Source organism: Bos grunniens, chromosome 11 (genome assembly GCF_055505025.1).
Source record: "Bos grunniens cultivar Pamir isolate PY7600 chromosome 11, Bosgru_T2T1.0, whole genome shotgun sequence".
NCBI classification, from domain to species: domain Eukaryota; kingdom Metazoa; phylum Chordata; class Mammalia; order Artiodactyla; family Bovidae; genus Bos; species Bos grunniens.
In genome coordinates, this window is record NC_141175.1 from 92,109,281 (window position 1) to 92,133,274 (window position 23,994).

General features: G+C 44.5%; 1 long non-coding RNA gene and 1 pseudogene across 1 annotated transcript in view; one reads left to right on the forward strand and one right to left on the reverse strand.

The window, feature by feature from the left end:
• Positions 1 to 16,428, reverse strand: part of LOC147363533 (uncharacterized) — a 30,631-nt gene extending 14,203 nt beyond the window's left edge. The window contains exons 1-2 of the long non-coding RNA XR_015137257.1: positions 15,187 to 16,428; positions 14,778 to 14,923 (exon numbers count right to left, since the gene is read on the reverse strand). This is a non-coding gene — a long non-coding RNA (uncharacterized LOC147363533). The remainder of the gene's footprint in view (positions 1 to 14,777; positions 14,924 to 15,186) is intronic.
• Positions 16,429 to 17,400: 972 nt separating this feature from the next.
• On the forward strand, positions 17,401 to 18,093 carry LOC147363534 (large ribosomal subunit protein eL6 pseudogene; annotated as a pseudogene).
• Positions 18,094 to 23,994: the final 5,901 nt, after the last annotated feature.

Sequence of the window (23,994 nt, forward strand, 5' to 3'; positions counted from 1 at the left end):
GCTGGGAAAGATTGAGGGAAGAAGAAGGGGACGACAGAGGATGAGATGGTTGGATGGCATCACTGACTCAATGGACATGGGTTTGGGTGGACTCCGGGAGTTGGTGATGGACATGGAGGCCTGGCGCGCTGTGGTTCATGGGGTCGCAAAGAGTCAGACACAACTGAGCGACTGAACTGAACTGAACTGGAACATCTAAGCGGCCACTGAAAACCAAGGCAAGTTACAAGCAGTGAAGTGTGTTCTTCAGGACGAAGGAGGAACACTTCCCAGGTTCAGCTCCCAGGTAAGTGGGGATGGAGAAGATGCAGAGAAGACAGCCTCGGAGTTCTCTCATTCTGGCGACACTTGGTTTTGCAACTTTAATAATATTCTGGGGACTTCCCTGGTGGCCCAGTGGCTAAGACTGAGCTTCCAGTGCAGGGGCCAGGTTTGCTCCCTGGTCAGGGAACCTACGGGCTGCAACTAAGACACAGCACAGACAAATAAACAATTTTTTAAAAAACCTTTTGGAAAATCTTTTAAAAATTATTACTTTACCATGACCCTGTAGAAGAAAGTTTGGTTTTAGAGTTCCATGGCACAGAGTCATCTATAGAAGGGGGAAAGAAGCACCTAGATGTGCCCAAAGCAGGAACAGCTGGGGTTCAGGTCTCTTCCCTCAGAACTGGGCTGAGGTTGGTTCCTGATCTGGAGAAATGACTGAGATGGATCGCTGTTCCTGTCTTGTAAAGGTTTCAGAGCAGGGGGCTGCCTGATCAGCTTGAACCTTCCTGCAGAAAACTTAGAAAACCACAATCAGTCCACAAGAGTGAGCACACAATATCAGATTTGAAGTCTTATTAAAATAATGAAGTGGAAAGTATTGACTTTTTTTTTTAAAGACATTTTCTTCAGATGCTAATTTCTCCTTTTAAACAAAGTTATAAAGCTTTAACCTTATCTGAGCAGCAGATCTCCTGGGAAGAGCCAATAAACAAAACACTTTCAATATTCTGTCACTGGAAATTCATCGAGAAAAACGAAACCTAGCAGTTTTAGTGTTTGGTCACTGAACAGACTCTGGTTTTGATTACAAACACCAGAGTTTTTAGATGCCAAATGTATTCGGAGCTGGGGCTGAGTGTCTTTGCAGAGCTTGCTTTAAGGAGCATGGAAGAGTGAATTCTGTGCACATCCTGCCTGTAATCAGCTACCAGCAGATGGAAGTTCTGCTTAATTAGCCAGGAATTGTTTCCATTAAAATCTTAATGGCATTCAAATCAGCTAAATTAACAGCGAGAGAAACAGCCATAACTAAATTACATTCCACTGTTTCCAATTAAGTGGGGAGCCTTGGGTGCGGTAACCACCAACATTACAAATGAGGAGTCTTTGCCAAAAATGAACTCCTTCAGTTTTTCTTAGACCATCAACAGCCTGGGCTAATAGAATTAGCTCACTGAATGTGTGCAGAAAAGCAGAGTTAAGCAAGCCACTTAAAAGCATTCATTTATTCATAGAAGCACTTCATGCCAAAGGCTGTGCTAGGTATAGATAGGTAGGACTTGAAATGTGAGGCTCAGATGGAAGACCACCATGTCAGAGAAAAGCAGCATCTCTTGTTTACGATCTCCATTCCCAACACACTTAAAGAATCACTGGTCTTTTGAAATCAAAGAGAAAAACTCTCAGACTGGCCAGTCACATTGAACCCTCAGGTTCCTCTGCCATTGCTGGTAGTTTAGGGTTACTGGGGTCAAAATAACTATGATGTCAATATTTATACAGCAGTTTTCAAAGATTCATATATCCTCCAATCTCTAAGAGAAGCATGACCTCCAGGGAAGAGTGTAGAATCTCTGCAGTAAGTATAGCTTGGACATCCATTAGGAGGCTGTCAGCAGATTCTACTACAGACCTAATTTGTGATTTTAGGGGCTCTAGGAAGTCTCTGATGCTCCCGAACCTATTCCCTTCCTTCTGGTATGCATCAAAAACTGTGCTATTATAGAATCATGGCTTTGCACTGAGATTTCAATTTAAGATCCCCTGGAGGCGGATAATAATAAATAATAAATTGGCCATTTATTATCTGCAAAGGACCTAAGCAAGCCTGGTAATGTGGAGACTTAAACAGTGAATGAGGTGAGTTTTGGGCTCTGATCTTGCCACCCAGCCTGTTTACCCACCCTTCCATAAAGTTCCTTTCCTCCCACTTTGAGTCCTAAGGCTTTGAAATATGTCTTTTTGTCAAATTATTAAAGACCACCTAATGCAAGTCTCTGGTTAGTTGCTGCTAAGTCAATTCAGTCATGTCTGACTCTGTGTGACACCATAGATGGCAGCCCACCAGGCTCCCCCGTCCCTGGGATTCTCCCGGCAAGAACACTGGAGTGGGTTGCCATTTCCTTCTCCAATGCATGAAAGTGAAAAGGGAAAGTGAAGTCGCTCAGTTGTGTCCTACTCTTAGCAACCCCATGGACTGCAGCCTACCAGGCTCCTCCATCCATGGTATATTCCAGGCAAGAGTACTGGAGTGGGGTGCCATTGCCTTCTCCGAAGTCTCTGGTTAGTACTAAGGTGTGAATGACTGATATAAATGGAGTGTGACTTCTTCAAGGGACTATTGCACTTACTGAGATTCAAAGCCTGCACACGGAAATGGTTCAGCTAAAGGACCTGCCAGAAGCAGTCAGCTACATGCCAAAAACTATCTGCCCTTATGATCTACAGGGCTTCCCTGGTAGCTAACACAGTAAAGAATCTGCCTACAATGCAGCAGGAGTCCTGGGTTTCATTCCTGGGTAGGGAAGATCCCTTGGAGAAGGGAATGGAAACCCACTCCAGTGTTCTTGCCTGGAAAATTCTATGAACAGAGGAGCCTGGTGGGCTATCGCCCATGGGGTCACTAAGAGTTGGGCACAACTGAGTGACTAACACATTCACTTATGGTCTACATGCAGATTTTGTAAAAAGCGGCTTTTGGTAGCTATGTTGTGTTTTCATTTTCATTCATCTCAAAGTATTCTCTCATTTCTCTTGTGATTGCTTTTTGACCCACTGGTTATTTGGGAGTGCGTTAATTTCCTTACATTTGTGAATTTCCCAAATTCCTTTCTGTTATTGACTTCTAGATCCATTCCATTGTTGTTGCATGATTTCAATCCTTTTGAACTTATTGTTTTATGGTTTAGCATGTTCTCTATTCAATCTAATAAATTTATAGTATAGTTCAAATTTTCTTTAACCACACTGGGCTTCTATTTGTTCTGGCCCATGGTTTGATTTAGTCAATGGAAGCTGTGATGGTTAGGTTTATAAAACAACTGGACTAGGCCACAGGGTGCCCAGATACTTGGTCAAACATTATTCTGGGTGTGTCTTTGAGGGTGTTTTTGAATGATATTAATATTTGAATTGGTAGATAAAGTAATTTCCTCCCAAATGAGCCTCATACACTCAATAGAAGACCTGAATGGAACAAAAAGGCTGAACAAAAAGAGGGAATTCCTTCTGCCTGACTGAGCTACAGCATCAGTCTTTTTCTGTCTTTGGACTCAAATAGAAATATTGGCTCTTTCCAGGTCTCACTCCTGCCAACTTTTGGACTGGAACATACAGGACTAGCTCCTTCTGGTTCTCAGACTAGAACTATTAATACATCATCAGCTCTCCTGGGTTGCCAGCTTGTTGGTTACAGATCTTGGGACTTCTCAGGTCCATAGTCACATAAACCAATACGTTTCTTTAAATATACATACACCACATTTCTCTGGAGAACCTTGACTAACACGGAAATTACTTTTTCAACCAAATATTAAGATGGCCTGGAAGTTTTCCCTCTTGCTCTTTTAGGAGTCCTGAGATACCATATAAGAAATCTGGCAGACTTCCCTATGGTACAGTGGTTGAGAATCCTCCTGCCAACGCAGGGGACATAAGTTAGACAGCTGGTCTGGGAAGACGCCACATGACTTTGGGTGACTGAGCCCGTGCATCACAACTACTGACACCCATGTGCCCAGAACCCACGCTCTGCAAGAAGAGAAGCTACTGCAACAAGAAGCCCGTGCCCTGCAACTAGAGTAGGCCCTGCTTGCCACAAGTAGAGAAAAAACAAAGAGTGTTTGCAACAAAGACCCACTGCACCCAAAAGTAACAATAAATAAAATTACCTTTAAAAAAGAAATCTGGCTAACTTGCTGGAGAGAACAGAAGGGAAGAAGAGGCCCTGACACCAAGTAGAGGATGAGAGAGGCCTAGATATGATGGTGTGCCCGTTGAGCCTCTGGATGACTGGCTATAGGTAACATCTAACGCTGTGAGACATTCCGAGTGAAACTAGCAGAAACTGCCAAGTCCAGTCAACACAGAATCATGAGAGATAACGAACAATGGACAACAAAAACACCCATCACAAATGACCGTTATAATTGTTATTATAGTCACCTTTACCAAACTTTTTGCTATTTACTGCTTATATCTAAGACTTTCCATTTAGAATAATTTTCCTTTCCTGTTGGCAGCAAATTACTCTTCTTGTTTGCTAAAAATGTCTTTGTTTAACCAACATTCTTAAAGGATATTTTCACTGGGTACAGAATTCTAGGATGGCAGTTGTTTCTTTCAATACATTTTAGATATCATTTTACCGTTTCTCCTTCCATTGTTTCCACTGAAGTCAAATGTCACTCATTAATAAGTAACTTGTCTTTTTTCTCTAGCTTTTTTTAAGACTCCCCATTTGTTTTTTAAATTTCTTTAGTTGATGTGTTTGGTATGAATTGATTGTTACTGTTTTCTCTTGCTTCTTTGTGTACTCATTACTTATATTGTTATTAATATTTATCTATTCATCTTATTTGGGATTTATTTGCTTTTTGAATCTTTCTTTTTAGAACTTTCTTCTATCTGTTAAACCTTCTCACTTTTCCCTGTATAAAAATGCAAACAGTGTGGTATTGGCACAGAAATAAATAGACCCGTGGAACATAATAGAAAGCCAGAAATAAACTTGCAATTATATGAACAGGTGAAATGTAATTGAAGTGACAGAGTTGAACAGTGGGGAAAGGATGAACTTTCCAATAAATAGTTCCAGGGAAATTGCATATCCATATAGGAAAAGAAATAAATTTGGAGTTTCATGTCACAACACAATTCCAGATAGTCCCAAGGAAACTTTTCAAAGATAATAAAGGAGAATATCTTCTTATTGTGTTAAAGTAGGAAGCATAAGATTTGTTTCAGTTGAGGTGATGCTAATTTTTTTCACTTGGATGTATCTGGTGTCATGCAGGTCATTTCATTATAAAGGTATCAATTTTTTAAAAGATTTTTAAAGCTATTGCTAAACTATGGTGTGTCCTGTGTATAAGTTTTTTAAAAATATGAATCAAGAGGACATTTGTCATTTTCCTGCCCAGCACCTATTCCCTATTCTCCTTCACCTGGTAACAGATGTCTGAATGCTTTTGGAGAATCTCCTACCTCAGACAGTATATTTTGGTGGCACTAACTCTACCTTCACTTCCAGGGTGGATAAGCTTGACATCATTTCAGTCTGGTCCTCATTCATAAATTTAGAGGTGGGAATGTGCTCCAAGTCAATTTACCTGTGTATTTTTTTTAAATTTTAACAAACTCTTATGTAGTGTTTATAATATGTTTAGCACAACCCATTTTGCATGTGTAATCCCATGGAAAAGGACAGGCCATTGTCAATCACTGTGCAGATAAAGGATCTATGATACAAAGGGATAAGTAATTCAGCCTTGGTCATACAGCGGGTAAGGGACAGAGCTGGGTGTGAGCCTGGGTGCTCTGCGGGGAGAGTCCATGTTCTTAACCACTAAACCACACACCTATTTGAGCATCTAGAAAGGAGTTGTTCTCTCTTCTACTGGACATGAGCTGCAGGGCTGAAATCATGGTGTAGACACTGCAGGTAATGGCAGCCATCTTACCACCAGGTGGCTAAAGACTCTGAGAATGGGGTCAACGCAGAGAAAGGAGGAGGAGAGAGACGAGGTCCTGCTGAACACACCAAGAAGTTCCTGGTTCCAACGTGCTTACATGTCTACCTCTGGACTTCAGTTTCACGAACTCTCCCCATCAACAACGTGATTACACAGATACACTTTTCCTCTCCTTAAACAATCTTAATGGGGCTTTCTACCCTGCAGAAGGAAATGGCAACCCACTCCAGTACTCTTGCCTGGAGAATTCCATGGACTGAGGAGCCTGGTGGGCTACAGTCCACAGAGTCGCAAAGAGTCGGACACGACTGAGTGACTTCAGTAGTAGTAGGAGTAGTAGTGGTAGTGGGGATTTCTATAGCTTGCAACCAACACCTTTCTCCGAATGGTATCAGTAAAGCACTTGAGTTATTTTGACATTATTCTGATTGTATAAACTGTATTCTATCTAACTCTGGCACTGAACCACAGTGCTTAGTCACTCAGTCATGTTTAACTCTTTGCAACCCCATGGACTGTAGCCCACCAGGCTCCTCTGTCCATAGGGATTCTCCAGGCAAGAATACTAGGGTGGGTTTCCATGGATCTTTCTAACCCAGGGATCGAACTCAGATCTCCCACATTGCAGGCAGATTCCTTACTGTCTGAGCCACAAGTGATGCCCAAGAATACTGGAGTGGGTAGCCTATCCCTTCTCCAGAGGATCTTCCTGACCCAGGAATCAAACTGGGGTCTCCTGCACTACAGGCAGATTCTTTTCCAGCTGAGCTACACCTGCTCTAGACATACATTGGCTTTAACTCCAATGGAAAATGTCATGCAAGGTAAATGTCTGTCTTAGATGCTGAGATGTACATTTGCATGTAGGAAATTATTGGGGAGTGCTCTCTGAAGTAACAGTAGTTAGGGAGTGAGGAGATAGGAGAAGGCAGAAGGAGAGGCTGAACACTGAAGCAGTCACAAAAAGGGCCACAGCAGATCCCATGGGAATTACAGAGCTGGGATACATTAAAAACTGCCTTTGACTGAGGTAAGAGCACTGGGCCTCTGAGAGAGATGTAACTTTGGTCCCTTAGCCATGACAACATCCAGGAAGAAGGGACTCAGCAATGAGGGATCAGCCCCCAGTACTCCCAGCAGCTGGGGAATGAGCTTTAGCTGGGAAAGGGTGATCTGGATGCTGGGCTACATTCTCCATTACAGCTCTGATTCAGTCAGTCCTTAGTCACTATTGTCCTTGTGTTACAACCTGGAGTCAAGCCCTAGTCTTTGCGGCTCTAATGCCAGGTCATCTCCACTGCACATCCCTGTTATGCCAGGCTGGAGTTCCATTCTGGGATCGTTAAGATCCTGCTTCCATGTCCAGTTTCAGGGGTAAACATGCTTCCATTGTACAGCTAGAGTTCACCACTGGAAGATAAATTCTACCAAGTAAAAAGTGCAGCTACTGATGAATATTGCTACCTCTCACCTTTTGCTGGGAAAAGGTGAGGGCAGGAAGAGAAGGAGGCGACGGAGGATGAGATGGTTGGATGGCATCACCGACTCAATGACATGAGTTTGAGCCAACTCTAGGAGATAGCGAAGGACAGGGAAATCTGGCATGCTGCAGTCCGCTGGGTCTCAAAGAGTCAGACACGACTTTGTGACTGAACACCAACACATTTCCCAGGTAGCCTATTAAGAAAGGTTCATGTTGGGCAGAAATTTATAAACAAAATGATGAGGGCAAAAAGCTTCATGGAAATCTAACTATACCAAACACAAACAGAAAATGCTTTTACACTATGCCAACTAGCTCAGACAGAGTTTAAAGATGAAAAGTTATTAGTTGAGGTTGAAAGGAAATTGGCAAGAAATGTATATGGCCTGAGGCATCTTTGTTCAAGAGTAGAACTGAATGTCCTTCCAATTACCATGCTTATGCTACAGAATGACCCTTTCCTTCACAATTCCCAGCTCTCCCAGACATTTTTTCCTATGTCTCTCTCTTTCCTCCCCACCAATCATACATTCTTAGAATCTGGCATCTTGCTTGGTACCATGCTTGCTGTCTATGGCGTGTCTGCTCAGCCCTTCTTCCTGGGATCTGCTTCTCCCTTCACTCCAACCCGTGAGGGGTGGGCTGCCTGCCTTCAGAGGTGTGTACTTGAACTTGCCTTTCTCTAGAACGTTTTGGTCTGGAACCAGAGAAAGAGAGGCAGCTCCTTTTTAACACTGAAGAGTCAGACACAAATCCAGGCTTCTCGGTGACTATGATGTTTGCTGTGAGAAAGGATGTGGTATGAAATAGAGTGTTGGTGGCATACCACTCCCTGGTTCCGGGGGTCCCCAGGCCATTCACAAACGTGCCCCATTGGAGACTGGTTATGAGCCCTATGTCTGTCCCTCTGTCCACGCTAGCCAGACTGGGGTTTCCATTCTCACAGTCCTAATATATCACAGCCTCTTAAAAACAGGTGGACTTTGGAGAAGAGAACTGACACAACCCTCTGTCTCCAGGCAAGAGCATCCTTAAAATAATAAATGTGGCTACCACACTTAAGACTCTCCATGGAAAGAAATTCCACTTTTTATTTCATAGCGTTTAAATTATGTGTTTCCTTATTTGTTTCTTATCCACCACGTCTTTCAAACTTCCTGTCTAGAATGGAGCCCTGATTCTATATCACCTGCGGTCACCAGGTAGGCCCAGGAAGCGCCACTGAAACCTGACAGGCCCTTGTTTGCATGGATCATGGAGGGTGAATCTGTTTCTCGGTTCCAATCCACAGAACTCTCAGGGTTTTCCCTTAGAAAATGCTCTTACTCAGTGCCTACACTGCCCAAGATAGAACCCCATGGGAGTCGGGCAATAAAATCATCTCATTGGCTGACAATAGAAAACAAGCACTGTTTGCATCATCAACCTTCTTTTACTTAAACACGCCGATTTCATTGTCCTATGGCTTTCCTCCCAGTACATTTAAACATTCTGCGTAAGACCTAATCCTTCCTCTCTTTTCATGCTGGTTTTCTTCCATCTTCTTGGAATCTCTTTGGATACTTTAATCTTTCTCAAAATGTAGAGTCCAAATCCCAAAATGACGTGTGGTGAGGGTTTGGGCAGTGGCAAGGGGAGTGGGAAGGTATTTTTCAACTTCTTATGTCAGGCCATTAATACATCCAAGGATCAAGTTTGAGTTTAAAATAACATGGTGACCTTTCCCTCTATTCCCCTAGGACTTTCTGAGTCAAAGCATGTGCCCCTGCAACCCCTGATAATCTCCCAGGAGAATAAGTCCCAACCTGTTCTCAGCCATGATTTCTTATCCAACATAGCACTCAGGTCTATTGCTATGACAAGGGATTGGGCTAGGACATTCCACTGGGGTCCCGCTTAAAGCCCAGGGCTCCTCTGGGGCTTTTGATTTTTGAGGAGATGTTCTGGGAACTTCTGACAGATTCCTCATTCTTTGGGGACTAGCTAGAGTTGGAATAGAGCTGTTCATGCAGCTATGATCTCAGGAACATTAATTCATAATTTCCATTCTGCAGAGCACTTTTGATCCATCTTTGAGTATCCTTTCTGTGCCAAGATCAGGCCCTTTCCTGCTTCAGGGAAGGAAGGTGTGGGCACATGAAAGAGAGGCAGGTCTCCACAATCTTCCCATCAGCTGCACCCCTCCTGGTTTCTTCCACCCATGGGAGTGAGGAGGTGCTCAGCTGTCTAGAAGCTAAAGATGGTTCAGCCAGGAAGGCTGGAAGTAGCCTTTGGTGTAGGCAGCAACCTGATAATTATAGGACCTAATTTTGGTAAATTCGGTCAGCTGAGAATCAGGGGTAGTTTGTTTGGTCCAACAAGCTACTAGCAGGTTAAAAACACCTGAGGCATGTGTGTATTTGACAGCCTTTAACAACCCTACAACAACAAACCCTTTTAGGGACAGGAAAGAAAAGAATCATGTGAACAGTGACACTCTCAAACTCCCCAAACATTTCTAGTCTAGAAAGACTGGAAGAAATGCAGTTTATTTTAAGGACTTTGTCAATGACTGTTTAAAAAAAAGTAATCCATTGATTTCCCACTTGGATTATTTATCTAAAGAGCCCTTGGGTAGGATGGGTGTGAGACCATCAGCAGCACAGTAGCCGGGAAGACTGTGTGGGATGCCGAGCCCTGGGAATTGAGAAATCCTTCTCCTTCCTCGCTCTGACCTCTGCTACTGCTGCTGCCAAGGTCTAGGAAACTTCATCATTTATTATGTGAGTTTTCTGTAGGTGGGAACACTTAGGAGGAAAATTTTCCACACCTAGAAAGTCATTAACCTTGAGTCTCTAACATGGCACATTCTCCTGCCCTTACTTTATGCACTGAAAGCCTATTGTCAAGGGTGTTCATTTTGGATACAGTGGGACCAAGGAGGCACAGGGAGTCCCCCCACCCTCCCCATGGCTCTGGTCCCTGGGGTGGGGAAGATGCTAACATGCAAACTTAAGAGTTTCTTAAGTGCGGCTGCAAGTGGCAGGCTCTGCGTCTCTTAAGGGGTGGGACGGAGGTAAGGGGTGGGATGGAGGTGAGGGGTGGGACGGAGATGAGGGGTGGGACGGAGGTGAGGGGTGGGCTCCCTTTTTGGTGTCCTCTGTGCTTCCACAGGCAGGAGTTTGGCTCAGGCTCCGAAAGGTTTCTACCCTTCTCTCCGTCATGCTGACAATGAGTCACTTACATAAGCAAATCAAGAGGGATTTTTAAAAATGAAAATTTCTTAGTTCTCATGACAAAAGCTAGAGCATGTTTATCTCGGGAAAATTCAAATAAAAAGCAAAGACACCCAGAATTCCCTCATCTTAAAGAAATCACTATTCACACCTACTGAGGCATATCCTTCCCACACTTCACCTATGGAAGGATAATGATACAAGTAATAACTCACCAAGGGTGCTGGTATTGGGCTACGTGGTTTACACCATCAGGCCACATAATCTGCACAAGTCTACCGGGCACTCCACTGTGTCCCAGCATGAGGCATGGGCAGGGGGGCACTCCGGAGCCAGACCACCCAGATGCTGAACCCACTCTACCACCCACAAGCTGTGTGACCTCTAGCAAGTTGGTTAGCACTCTGTGCCTCCAGGCCCTCACGTGTAGAATGTGGGCAATAATGGTGGGCATTGGATGGGTTGTCCAGAGGATTAAGTGAGTCAACACATGTGAAGCATGTCAACATATGTTATTGCTTGCTACCTGCGAGTGCCCAGCATCCCCTTTTTAGAGATATGGGAACATGTTCAGAGCAGTCAGGGACTTGGTGAAGGTTCCACAAAGATCAGGTGACAAAGTCAAGCACCCAACTGAAATCTCTTCTGAGTCTGGGTTCTTGATGATACAATATACTTGCATGTGTGTGTGAGAGAGAGAAGAGATCTCTCTTACTGAACTCTCTACTGTGAATGTTTTTGGAGTATAATAAATACTCTGGCGCCTGCATGTGCCCTGAACCTCATCTTGGTCAGCAGATAGAGTCATGGGGAGCTGGCAAAGGCCCGCCTTCATGCAGAGCTGAGCTGCTCAAGCTGGAACTGCATGGGAATGCCCTGGGCTCTTGTTAACACACAGGCTCTGAGTCAGGCAGGTGGGGTGGGGTCTGCGACTGCATTCCTAACATTCCAAGTAAGACCAGTGCAGCCGGGAACCACAATGCCGCATTGACCAGTGAATCTGCTTTCTCTTGCCCCTTCCTGCAGCTGCCTCTTTTGTTTACACAAGCTGCCTCCAGTCTCCCCTCACATCCCGAGTCTGAAATTCTGGTTCCATCTACATCGCTCTGCACAGCACCAGAGCTCCCGAGGCCAGTTCCTTGGCTGGGCCCACTGGGGAGGGCTGAGTCCCAGAATCCCCATCAACAGCCTCAGCCTGAGGGGGTACTCTACAGACACTGCTGGGACTGCTGCTGACCCCGGAGGTCTGAAACACTTCCCGGGCACCCTCATGTTTATGGATTCCAAAGAAAACACATTTTCACCATGGAGCCAAGCACTGGGGGTGGCAGGGGGCACGGGGGCTGTGGGAGGCACCTGGTGAAGGGGTCAGCTACCTGCAGGCCAGGCCTGTCCATTTGAGAACTCTGCAGCCTGGAAGCCCTCTCATGCCCATAGTAATATGAATCATGACCCTTCCAAGTTTAATATCCAGGGCCACCCAGAAGTCCATCCCTCGGACAGGACTATCAGGACATAAAGAGGAAGTGACATCTGACACCCTCTGTGGAACTTCCAGTCACGGTCAGCGAGTGAGAGCCATGCTGAGAAGCGTGTGGCGATCCAGAGTGTTTGCTCACGTGAGTGGAACAACCCCAGGTGCCCAAACACCGGACAGAAAGGAAAATTCTGTCTTGAAAAGGTCTCGCTCTATGATTTTTCCATGACGTCACCAGCTTTTCACTCAGTTGTTTTTCGCAGCAGGGACCAGGTAGGCGTCCACAAAACCAGAAGTGTGCAGAGTGAAGCCCTAGGCATTAGGACTTTTTCTTCCTCAGGACACATTCTGTTTCCACAGCAGGCAGTACCTGTGGGGCTGGTTGAGTCTGCCACTGTTTTCACCAGTTCAGAACTAGCTCCCTCTCTACTGGGGATTTTTCCATGGTGACATAATCTCTAGGCTTCCCACTAGCACAGTATACTCACAGCTACCTCAGTTAGAAAAAGTGAACTGTGGAAATTCCCATGGCCTTGGCCAAGACCTGAATGGAGCAGGTTTTTTAAACTTCCGGATTCTCTTCTTTCCATGCCAGCCATGGGCAGGCTTCCCTGGCACAACATGACATTCCCTTCAAAATATAATGCCCCAGACTGGAGGCCCCGTCAGTCTGCCTACTTAGGCCCTGAACCTAGCAGGAAGTGGCACCATGTACAAAAATAAGCAGGGCAAGAAGGTCACTGGTCACCCTGCAGGGTTGGCAAGGCCTGCCAGTGTTGGGAAGCTTCCTGTTATCAGATATCTGAGAACAGGGTCAGGTCTGGTACCCCCGGCCCCTGTGGTCAGGACACTGACTCAGAACCAGACTCTGAATGCTCTAAACGCTGGGCAGTGCCAGCCAGAGCAGGGACAGCACAGTCAGGAATCTAAAGTGGACTCCATGTCAGGTACGGCCCTCCTGGCCATGTGGCCTCTCAGAGCCACCGTTTCTTTAAAATGGAGATAATGCTCCTGCCCTACCTACTCTCCTGGGATTATATGGATAGGAGGGTAACATTTAAAAGTGACTTGAAAGCTATAAAGTATTATTCCATGCATAAAATCTGAGTTTATTGTGAAGATTAAATTAAATGGGAACATTACACACACACACACACACACACACAGGTGTTTAACAACTCGCTTTCTAGAAAGGGAAATACCAGTTACTTTTTACCATTTACCGATTTCCATGGTGTAAATAATGCCTCCGTGGCTGACTTCAAAGTATCAGTGTGATGTCACTGCACATCAAGGGTCAAGAAACGCACATAACTGATTCTTGTAAGCCGAGCTGCGCCAGCACATCACTGTTTACTTATTTTACCTTTTCTTATGTGAGGCCCTTAGTGCTGGGGCCTGCAAAAAAGGGGCCCTGACCTCCTGCTCATTCTTCATTCACTTGGTGGCAGCCCTGCCCTGTCTGCTGGGTCAGAAATGCTCCGAAGTTCCGGGGAGACTGATTTGACTGGGAAGCCGGCTGCCACACCTCAGGAGCTGGGATCATGTCCCAGTTTTGTTCATATCCCCAGTTCCAGAGAATGAGATGGTGGGATGGCATCACCAACTCAATGGACATGAGTTTGGGCAAACTCTTGGAGATAGTGAAGGACAGGGAAGCCTGGCGTGCTGCGGTCCATGGGGTCGCTAAGAGTCGGGACATGACTGAGCGACTGAACAACCACCACCAGTTCCAGGATGGGGCCGGAGCCACTGGATGCTTCCCCAAGATAGAAGCTCATAATGAATTATAACTAAAACAATCCAGAAAGGGGTCAGACCCACAGAGCTGTGAGAGGAGCAGACCCTTGCTGGCTGCATCTTCACCGCTGGGTTTCCTCTGTGTGGGTCCCTGCTGATCCATGCTTCTTTAGGTGCCACCCACAAGCCCCCAAACCCACCCCTCATCTCACTTCTGCTGCTTCCCCTGCAGGCCTCAGGTGCCTGCCTCCATTCTCTCTTCTCCTGGAGTCCTGGGGTCCCCCTCTTTCTCCCTGTACTGAGAGCCATAAGGCCAGACGCTTCACACTCAGACAAGGACTGGAGGCAGGCCTGCCCGTCTTGACTGCCTTCTGCCCAGCCACTCAGTCCCTCAGCCCTTGAAGGGAATAAGGGGACCCCCTCCTTTTTGTACATGTACCACTTCCTTCTCTTGTGTACATAAACCCCAAAACTTCCTTCTCTCTCAAAAAAAAAGTAAGTATTAGCTAAATAAAGAGAAATAAGTCATGGGGACAGGATGAAAGGAAGGGAGGAGCTGAAGGCATTCCAGGTGAATTAATTACTCCAGGAAAGACCTGAAGTAATTGGTGCTTCCTTGGCCTGAGAACAATAGCAAAAGAAGACTGATGTGTAAGCCAGAACTATTCACATCTCCATCCGTCACTAAAGATATGTCCCACCCATTTTTATGTTCTCCTTCAATCCCGTGTGCCAACATAAACTACCATCTCCTCTGGCTGTCTCAAGGTAACCTGGAGAAAAAGGAGATGGTGGAATTCTCCAAGAACAGAACAAAAGTTTCCACATCACCTGTTTTAGATACAAATAAAATGGCTAAATTGTCTCAATTCCAACAGAAGAGGGATAACTCTTGCACTTACCAAGAAAAGGGAATAGCCTGCCTGTAACCATGGTCACTGTAGAAAAATCCAGCCTTCAACGCTACATCAATGATCCTGATGTCTGAGTTCCTGAGCTGAAAGTTAACTGTTCTTCTTAATACACTCTGAACACATGTGACTCCCTGCTTTAAGGCAAATGAGGGAGAGAATTAGCATTAATTAAGCACCCAATAGAGCCTTCATGAAGACTCCGTGCTCAGCACAGAATACCATCTGTGCACACGCCATGAAGTATACTTTTTACTCCATTTTAGAGATGACATAAACACACAATGGAACTTAGGAAAGCGGCCCAGGGACACACAATAACTAAGCAACAGACTCAAAAGTACCCCCCGACTGCAGCCCTGGATACATGTTCCAGATTTAGTTATTGTTGTCGCCTTACTGTAGGTTGTCCAGAATGAATCCCAGGTGCGGTGTCATCAAGACCATGAAAGGAGGCAAGCCCCGCTCCTTTTCCTTCCCTGCAACTGCTCTTCATGGAAGCCAAGCACGAGGAGAGAGAGGATGAGGAGGAGACTTAAGGTGGGGGGTATCAGAGACCAGATGGAAATTCTGAAGCTCACAGCTATCAGGTCTTCCGGTTTATGGGCTCAAGACACTGAGAGGAATGATGTTAGCTCTTTTTTTTAAAGAGTAGAGGCAAGAAATGATGGTCTAAATGAAAATGGAAGGTTCCTCTACCAGCAATTCATCACACAGTCCTCGGATTGCATGTGCCCATTAATCAGCCCCTCACCTGACCCCCATTATGAGTGTCACCTGACCTCTGCCCCCACCACCCCCAGTTAAGGTCCTGGACGGAAGGGAGTGTCTCATTCATCTTAGAACCCTTAGGACCTGGCAGACAGGGTTGTTGGCATAGAGTGAGTGTTAAAAAAACAAGTCTGTTGAATTGGACTTGTTTTTTCCACCTTTGTTCCCAGAGTAACCTTTTGGCATCTTTTAACTGCCTTCTCTAGACCGTGTCCCCTCCTCCACTCTTGCTTGTGACCCTGTGCATATCAGGATTTCAGCGCTCACAGAATTGCAGGAGGAGAATCTGTCATGTTCTGAGTCAGGCTGTACATCCTTTAAGAACAGTTTATTACTGAGTTTTGTACCCTTAGCACCTAGCATGATGCCTGACACACAGGAAATGCTTATTAAACATCCATTAAGTCAGATTGACTTTGGCAAAGGTTGGTGAAAAGGTGAGTCTCTAACATCTGAAATCTTTAAATATGGTCTCTGGAACTTTGAGCAGATAATCCAAGGAGGACAGGGTCAGGTCAAACTAGTTATCAAACACAGTTTGAACACAGTGTGGAGAGCTTCGTTCCTAACAGTAGGATTTGTGTATTTTTAGGAGTTGAGAATCCTTTCAGATCATCATGAATTTAAACCATTCTGGAATCGCCTGTGAATAAACCAGGGGAATGAATGACTATTTAGCTTGATAAACACAGCCTGACCATGAGAAAAGCGATCCAAATGGCCAGTGGCGTTGTAGACACATGACTAGGCTGCTTCCAGTTCTCCTGCCCAAATCCCAGCATGACACAAAACCGATGTTGGGGTGTCCATTTCTTTACTGCAGCACTTCTTAGAAACTTGAATCATCTAATATCCATGGGGATACTTCCTGAGGGACAGGACACACCTTGGTTTCCAAACTCCTCTGGCCATAGGGTACTTCTTTAGTAGAAACTTTTTCCCACCCTCTGGATGTCTGCACCCCCATATGGATCTGCCCTTCATTACATTCAGTTCCACAAACACCAGTAAGCCCTCCTCACTGAGCCTGAGGTGGTATTGCAGGTGTGGGAAGGGCTACGCAGAGAATGCCCTTGGTGGCATTTGGTCTCATGTGGGAGAGAGAAGGCAGAATCAGAGAAGAGGCAGAGCTCAAGCCAGGAAGAAGGTCAGCACAGGACAGGTTTCCAAGCAAGGCCAAAAGTTGTGTGGGGGCAGAAAGTGGGAGACAGAGCACTTGGCTTGGGGTGGTCGTGGGATCCGGGAGACACTCTATGGAAGAGGTGGGCTTTCCCCTGGCAGACAGGAGATGGTGAGGGGAGGGAAGCATGCCACCGAGGGCAGGAGAGAAGACATACATGGGGAGGCAGGGCAGGGAGTGGTATAATGGGGAGAAAGCCTGGAAAGGTGGTTTGGGTCACATGACAAATGCCACACCAGGAGTCTGTATTTCATGGGGAACTATGGAAGGTCTTTACATGGGGGGATGACATAACTAGAGCCACATTTAGACCACAGAGGCTGGGTGATGTTTACCTTATACCGCCTGTTAGTCCACATACAACTCTCTAGGAGCTGACTGATTCCAACGTAGGATGAGACACGGTGCGAACACACCGAGCTTCATGTGTGTGTCAGTCTTCGATCTTGGAAGTGGCGGTGGAAAGGTTTTCCAAAGAAGATCTATTTTGTAATTATTAGCGAATATTAAAGATTCATGTATGGCTCTTTCCCATCTTGCAAGATGGCGGGGGAAAGGCTGAGAAGCCAGATACTAAGAAGCCAAGAAGGCCGATGCTGGTGACAAGGCTAAAAAGGTGAAGAAGGTTAAGAAGGGGAAGCCCCACTGCAGCTGAACCCCTGTCCTGGTCAGAGGAATTGGCAGATATTCCCAATCAGCTATGTACTCCAACAGGCCTGGTACACGAGGAAGTATTCAGCAGCTAAATCCAAGGTCGAAAAGAAAAAGGTTAGGGTTCTTGCTACTGTCACAAAATCAGTTGGTGGCAACAAGAATGGAGGTACCTGCGTGGTCAAACTTTGCCAAATGCCTAGGTGTTACCCTACTGAAGACGTGCCTTGAAAGCTGTTGAGTCACAGCGAAAAACCCTTCAGTAAGCATGTGAGGAAGCACTCGCAGGACCATTCTGATCATCCTCACTGGGCACTGGGGGCAAGAGGGTCGTTTTCCTGAAGCAGCTGGGCCATGGCTTGCTACCTGTGACTGGGCCTGTGTCCCTCAATTGAGTTCCTCTGCATAGAACACACCAGTAATTTGTCATTGCCACCTCCACCAAAATCGGTATCAGTGGTGTGAAAACCCCAGAACGTCTCCCTGACGCTTACTTCAAGAAGCAGCAGCTGCATAAGCCCAGACGCCAGAAGGCTGAGATCTCTGACACAGAGAGATACGAGATCACAGAGCAGCACAAGGCTGATCAGAAAGCTGGGGACTCAAATTCTGCGAAGAAGCAAAGCTGTCCCTCGGCTCCAGGGTGACATCCGCTCTGTGCTTGCTCTCACAAATGCAATTTATCCTCACAAAGTAGTGTTCTGAACTGCTTGCAGAGAACCTAATTAAGTAACTTGTCCATTAAAAAAAAAAAAAAGATTCATGTATGGAAAGAAAGATTGACAGGTGAAGTCTACTATTCATCATCTGTTGCTATTTAACAGACTCCTAGGATAAACCTAGCAACTTAAAGCCCACATTTACCATCTCACAGTTTTTGTGAGATAGGCATCCAGGGCCAGCTGAGCCAGATCCTGGACTTCAGGGTCTCTCACCAAACTGATACCAAGGCATCAGCCAACACTTGGGTTTCATCTGAAGGCTCAGCTGAGGAAGGACCTGCTTCCAAGAGCCAGTGTTTGTTGGCAGTATTCAGTGTCTTGAAGGTTGGTGGACTGAAGGGCCACCTCACGTCCTTGCCTCCCTCAGGGCCTGGCTTTTCACAAGACCCGAGGCCACCCTCAGTCCTTGACCTGAGTCTCTCCCACACGCAGGCCTATTGTGTCAAAGCTAGCAAGGGAGAAAGTCAGCTTGTAAGACTTAACCTAATCAGGGAAGTGACATGGAGCTGTCTATACCTCACCAACTTCCAAGCACAGGCTAAACTTATGGGAAACTCAGAATTTTTTTTTTTTTTAAGAGTTCATTAAAAAAAATTCTTCTCTAGCTTCTTTTATTTTATTTATTTTTTTTTTGATTTTAGCATAACATCTCTAGCTTCTTTTAAAAGAATGTTTATTTATTTATTGTATCAGGTCTTTTTCTTTTATTTTTAATTGAAGGATAATTGCTTTATGATATTGTGTTGGTTTCTGCCATACAATCACATGTTTTAATAATTATATTCCAAATGATCCTACAGAACTTGGGATCAGTGTGGGAAGCAATGTCTTTTGGGGGAATGGTTCAGCCAAGGATAAATAACTCTGTGTCAATCACTTTTCCACCACTTTTGCAAGTTAGAACCCTATTGTAAGAAGAGTCTTGGAGCAGGGCAAGTGGTCCGCCTTACCTCAGTGAGCCCCTCTCCCCTGCCAGCTGTGACTCTGTCCTTATGATGAAGCTCAGCCAGTCTGCTTTCATTCAGGTCAGACTCACACAGGTGCTGGGAAAGGACTCTTTTGTTCTGTGCAGATGAAATAAGATACTCTTCCTTCTGTCTGGTCTGGTTCATACCCCTTCCTAGGATGGCCTCCTTCTCTTAAAGGTACCAGCCACATTCCTGAAGATGAGAAACCAAATGTTGTTAGGCCTGATTTGTGATTCTTAGAGGAAGAAGGAAAGACAGGGAGGGTTTTCCTGAATGCACGTAACAGAGAAGGACCATAGGACTGGCTGGGTCAGGAGATGGCCAATAAAATCGTGTCTTTGACCTGTAGGTCACAAGTTTATTTAAGGTTGACCCTGAGAAATTCCTTCGAAATAAGTATTTTTGGAATTCTTCCAGAAAAGCTTCAAATCTTGGGGTTATCTTTTTCTTTCTGTTTTGGTAGTGTGCTGTTTTGATTTATTATTCCCAACAAACTTATTGGTAAGATTTCACCTTAATTTGTTCAAAAACCATCCAGCCACACGTAAATGCTCTCCCTGCAAGTGGTAGCATGGGGATCCTGCCAAATATGACCATCAGGATTCCTATTACAACTTCAAGGGGAATGGCTACCCCTCCCAGAGCGGTGGAGTGGAGGGTCTCAAGATCTTGCTATTCAACTTGGCCATTATAGACATCAACAGGGGCTTTTTCCATCAGACTATAGAACCCAGAGGAAATGCCACAGGATATTAAACATGTCAACACCATGCTTTTCAAGAAGAAATGTGAGAAGCTGGCTTTGGTCACCAAGATGGTCACACTCTATCAATGAGTCAAAGCTGGTCAGAGTCCCTCAGGTTAGTTCCCCGCTGTTGATCCAGACAGCAATGTGGAAAGCACAGCATGTAAACCATGTTAAACAAAAGAAAAACAGAGAATTTAGAGTATACTGTCAAATTATCCACATTTTAGTGTTAGGGGAAAACCACCTGAGAGCTGTAAAATGTTTTCTTTTAAGGTGTTTAACGGGCTGGAGAGAGTGGATGGAGAGTTAAAGTTATATGGGGTTAAGTTTGGGCTTGTGATGCTAAATTTCACCTCAAAAAGAAGCATGCTTTCTCAGAAGTCAATTTTATGATTTCCAAGGAAAAGAAAATCAGGTCTCCTTAAAAAGAAGGAAAAGCCAAAGAAGTAGAAAAGCGCAAAGTTCTGGAGGGGAAAGTGGACACTCAGATTCACATTCAGCATAGAAACTATAGTTTCTAATATTTCAAAGCTTTTTACTATGAATAATAACACACATTCAGAAAAAAAGGATAGAACAAAAGTGGGTAATTCAATGATTTGGCAAAAGAACCATGTTAACCATGACCTAAGTTAATACTGCCAACTCCCCAGCTCTTCATACCCCTCCCAGCCATCACCCTGTGCACCCAGAGAATATCCACGGTCCACTCTTTTGTGCTAATCACTTCCTCAATTTCCTTTAAAGTTCTGACACTCATGCATGCATGAAGAAGTATAATTTCAGCTACTTTTTGAACTTCATATATATGGAAACAGGCAGCATGAATTTTTTTTCATGTCTGGCTTCCTTTGCTCAATATAATGTTTGAAAGAGTAGCTCATGTTGTTGGAATTTTTTTTTGATGTTGTATTTTGGATAATAACCCCTTATTAGATATATCATTTGCAAATCTGCATTTATGAGTTTTTATTGTGAATTCATATTCCTTAGAACCTTATTGGAATAATGCATTGAGGTCTGTGTTTAAAGTGAAAGTCGCTCAGTCATGTCCGACTCTTTGCAGCCCATGAAATTCTCTAGGGCTCTAGAATACTGGAATGGGTGGCCTTTCCCTTCTCCAGGGGATCTTCCCAACCCAGGGGTCAAACCCAGGTCTCCCACACTGCAGGTGGATTCTGTACCAGCTGAGCCCTCCAAAGAGGTTTATTTTATTTATTTATCTGGTGGCACATCAACTTGGGTGGGCCAGATATAATTTCTGTCTTTAGGCCACACAGCGGGTATAAAAATCAATATAAAAGCAGCCTTACTGTTGGGAATTTTCGGAGAAGGGATTTTTCATTTCCCCCGTAACGGAGAGTCAAGTCTGAGGTAGTTAAGTACCCCATCAATGTTCCTCTATATAGTGGGTTTTATTGTAGCAGTTGTTACACTTTTCATGGAGGATGGTCCTGGATACAGAGGTTCCCTGAGCCAACCTTACTCTGATGGATCCTAGGTTTTACCTCATGTCTCCAAGCATGCTCCACCCAGTAATACTTAAGTTTACCCCATAGGAATTAGTAGATACTTTCCAGGCACATAGCACCTTTAGCATTTATTGACCTGATTCATGCTGTATAACCAGCAAGAATTTACCTATTTTCCCACCAATTCAGCTGTCCCTTTAAAAGGTAATTTTCTTTCTTTCTTCTTTTAGCCATGCTGCATAGCATGTGGGATCTTAGTTCCCCAACTCAGGGATCAAACCCACACCCCTTGTAATGGAAATGCAGAGTGTCAACCACTGGACCACCAGGGAGGTCCCTAAAAGAAAATTTTTAATAAATGTCTTATCCAGTATATTTAGTTCTTTTAAATATGGGTTTCTCTGGAAAGCCTTCCTCAATGATCAGTGCAAAGAAATAGAGGAAAACAATAGAATGGGAAAGACTAGGGATCTCTTCAAGAAAATTAGATACCAAGGGAACATTTCATGCAAAGATGGGCTCAATGAAGGACAGAAATGGCAGGGACCTAACAGAAACAGAAGATATTAAGGAAAGGTGGCAAGAATACACAGAACTGTACAAAAAAAGATCTTCATGACCCAGATGATCATGATGGTGTGATCACTCACCTAAAGCCAGACATCCTGGAACGTGAAGTCAAGTGGGCCTTAGAAAGCATCACTACAAACAAAGCTAGTGGAGGTGACAGAGTTCCAGCTGAGCTATTTCAAATCCTAAAAGATGATGCTGTGAAAGTGCTGCACTCAATATGCCAGCACATTTGGAAAACTCTGCAGTGGCCACAGGACTGGAAAAGGTCCGTTTTCATTCCAATCCCTAAAAAAGGCAATGCCAAAGAATGCTCAAACTACTGCACAATTGCACTCATCTCACATGCTAGTAAAGTAATGCTCAAAATTCTCCAAGCCAGGTTTCAACAATACGTGAACTGTGAACTTGCAGATGTTCAAGCTGGTTTTAGAAAAGGCAGAGGAACCAGAGATCAAATTGCCAACATTCGCTGGATCATTGAAAAAGCAAGAGAGTTTCAGAAAAACATCTATTTCTGCTTTACTGACTATGCCAAAACCTTCAACTGTGTAGATCACAATAAACTGGAAACTTCTTCAAGAGATGGGAATACTAGACCACCTGACCTGCCTCTTGAGAAATCTGTATGCAGGTCAGGAAGCAACAATTAGAACTGGACATGGAACAACAGACTGGTTCCAAATAAGAAAAGGAGTATGTCAAGGTTGTATATTATCACCCTGCTTATTTAACTTATATGCAGAGTAGATCATGAGAAATGCTGGGCTGGATGAAGCACAAGCTGGAATTAAGACTGTCAGGAGAAATATCAATAACCTCAGATTTGCAGATGACACCACCCTTATGGCAGAAATTGAAGAAGAACTAAAGAGGCTCTTGATGAAAGTGAAAGAGGAGAGTGAAAAAGTTGGCTTAAAACTCAACATTCACAAAACCAAGATAATGGCATCCCGTCCCATCACTTCATGGCACGTAGATGGGGAAACAGTGGAAACAGTGACAGACTTTCTTTTTTTGAGCTCCAAAATCACTGCAGATGGTGACTGCAGCCATGAAATTAAAAGATACTTACTCCTTGGAAGGAAAGTTATGATCAACCTAAACAGCATATTAAAAAGCAGAGATAATACTTTGCCAACAAAGGTCCGTCTAGTCAAGGCTATGGTTTTTCCAGTGGTCATGTATGGATGAGAGTTGGACTATAAAGAAAGCTGAGAGCCAAAGAATTGATGCTTTTGAATTGTGGTGTTGGAGAAGACTCTGAGAGTCCCTTGGACTACAAGGAGATCCAATCAGTCCATCCTAAAGGAGATTAGTCCTGAATATTCATTGGAAGGACTGATACTGAAGCTGAAACTCCAATACTTCGGCCCACCTGATGCAAAGAACTGACTCATTTGAAAAGACCCTGATGCTGGGAAAGATTGAAAGCAGGAGGAGAAGGGGATGATAGAGGATGAGATGGTTGGATGGCATCACCAACTCAATGGACATGAGTTTGGGTAAACTCTGGGAGTTGGTGATGGACAGGGAAGTCTGGTGTGCTGCAGTCCATGGGGTTGCAAAGAGTCAGACACATCTGAGCAACTGAACTGAACTGGATGTCTAATCAATGAGACTGTTAGCAATTGACATTGATATTTATTTTACTGTACTTTGTTCCAAATGTACTTTACTGTTATAGTAATGAATAATGCTGCTGCTGCTGCTGCTAAGTTGCTTCAGTCATGTCCGACTCTGTGGGATCCCAGAGACGGCTGCCCACCAGGCTTCCCCATCCCTGGGATTCTCCAGGCAAGAATATTGGAGTGGGTTGCCATTTCCTTATCCAATGCATGAAAGTGAAAAGTGAAAGTGAAGTCACTCAGTCATGTCTGACTCTTAGCAACCTTATGGACTGCAGCCTACCAGGCTCCTCCCTCTGTCCATGGGATTTTCCAGGCAAGAACAGTAGATAATTATTAATACTAGTAATACTAAATAATTATTCATAATTGAAGTAACAATATTTTATACAGAGAAAGACCTTTACCATTCAGTGGTTTGCAATTAATCTTTATCAGCAGTCTGTTACAAACCAATATAGGAATTCTTTTCATTTTCTAAAGATTAATTATGTTCAG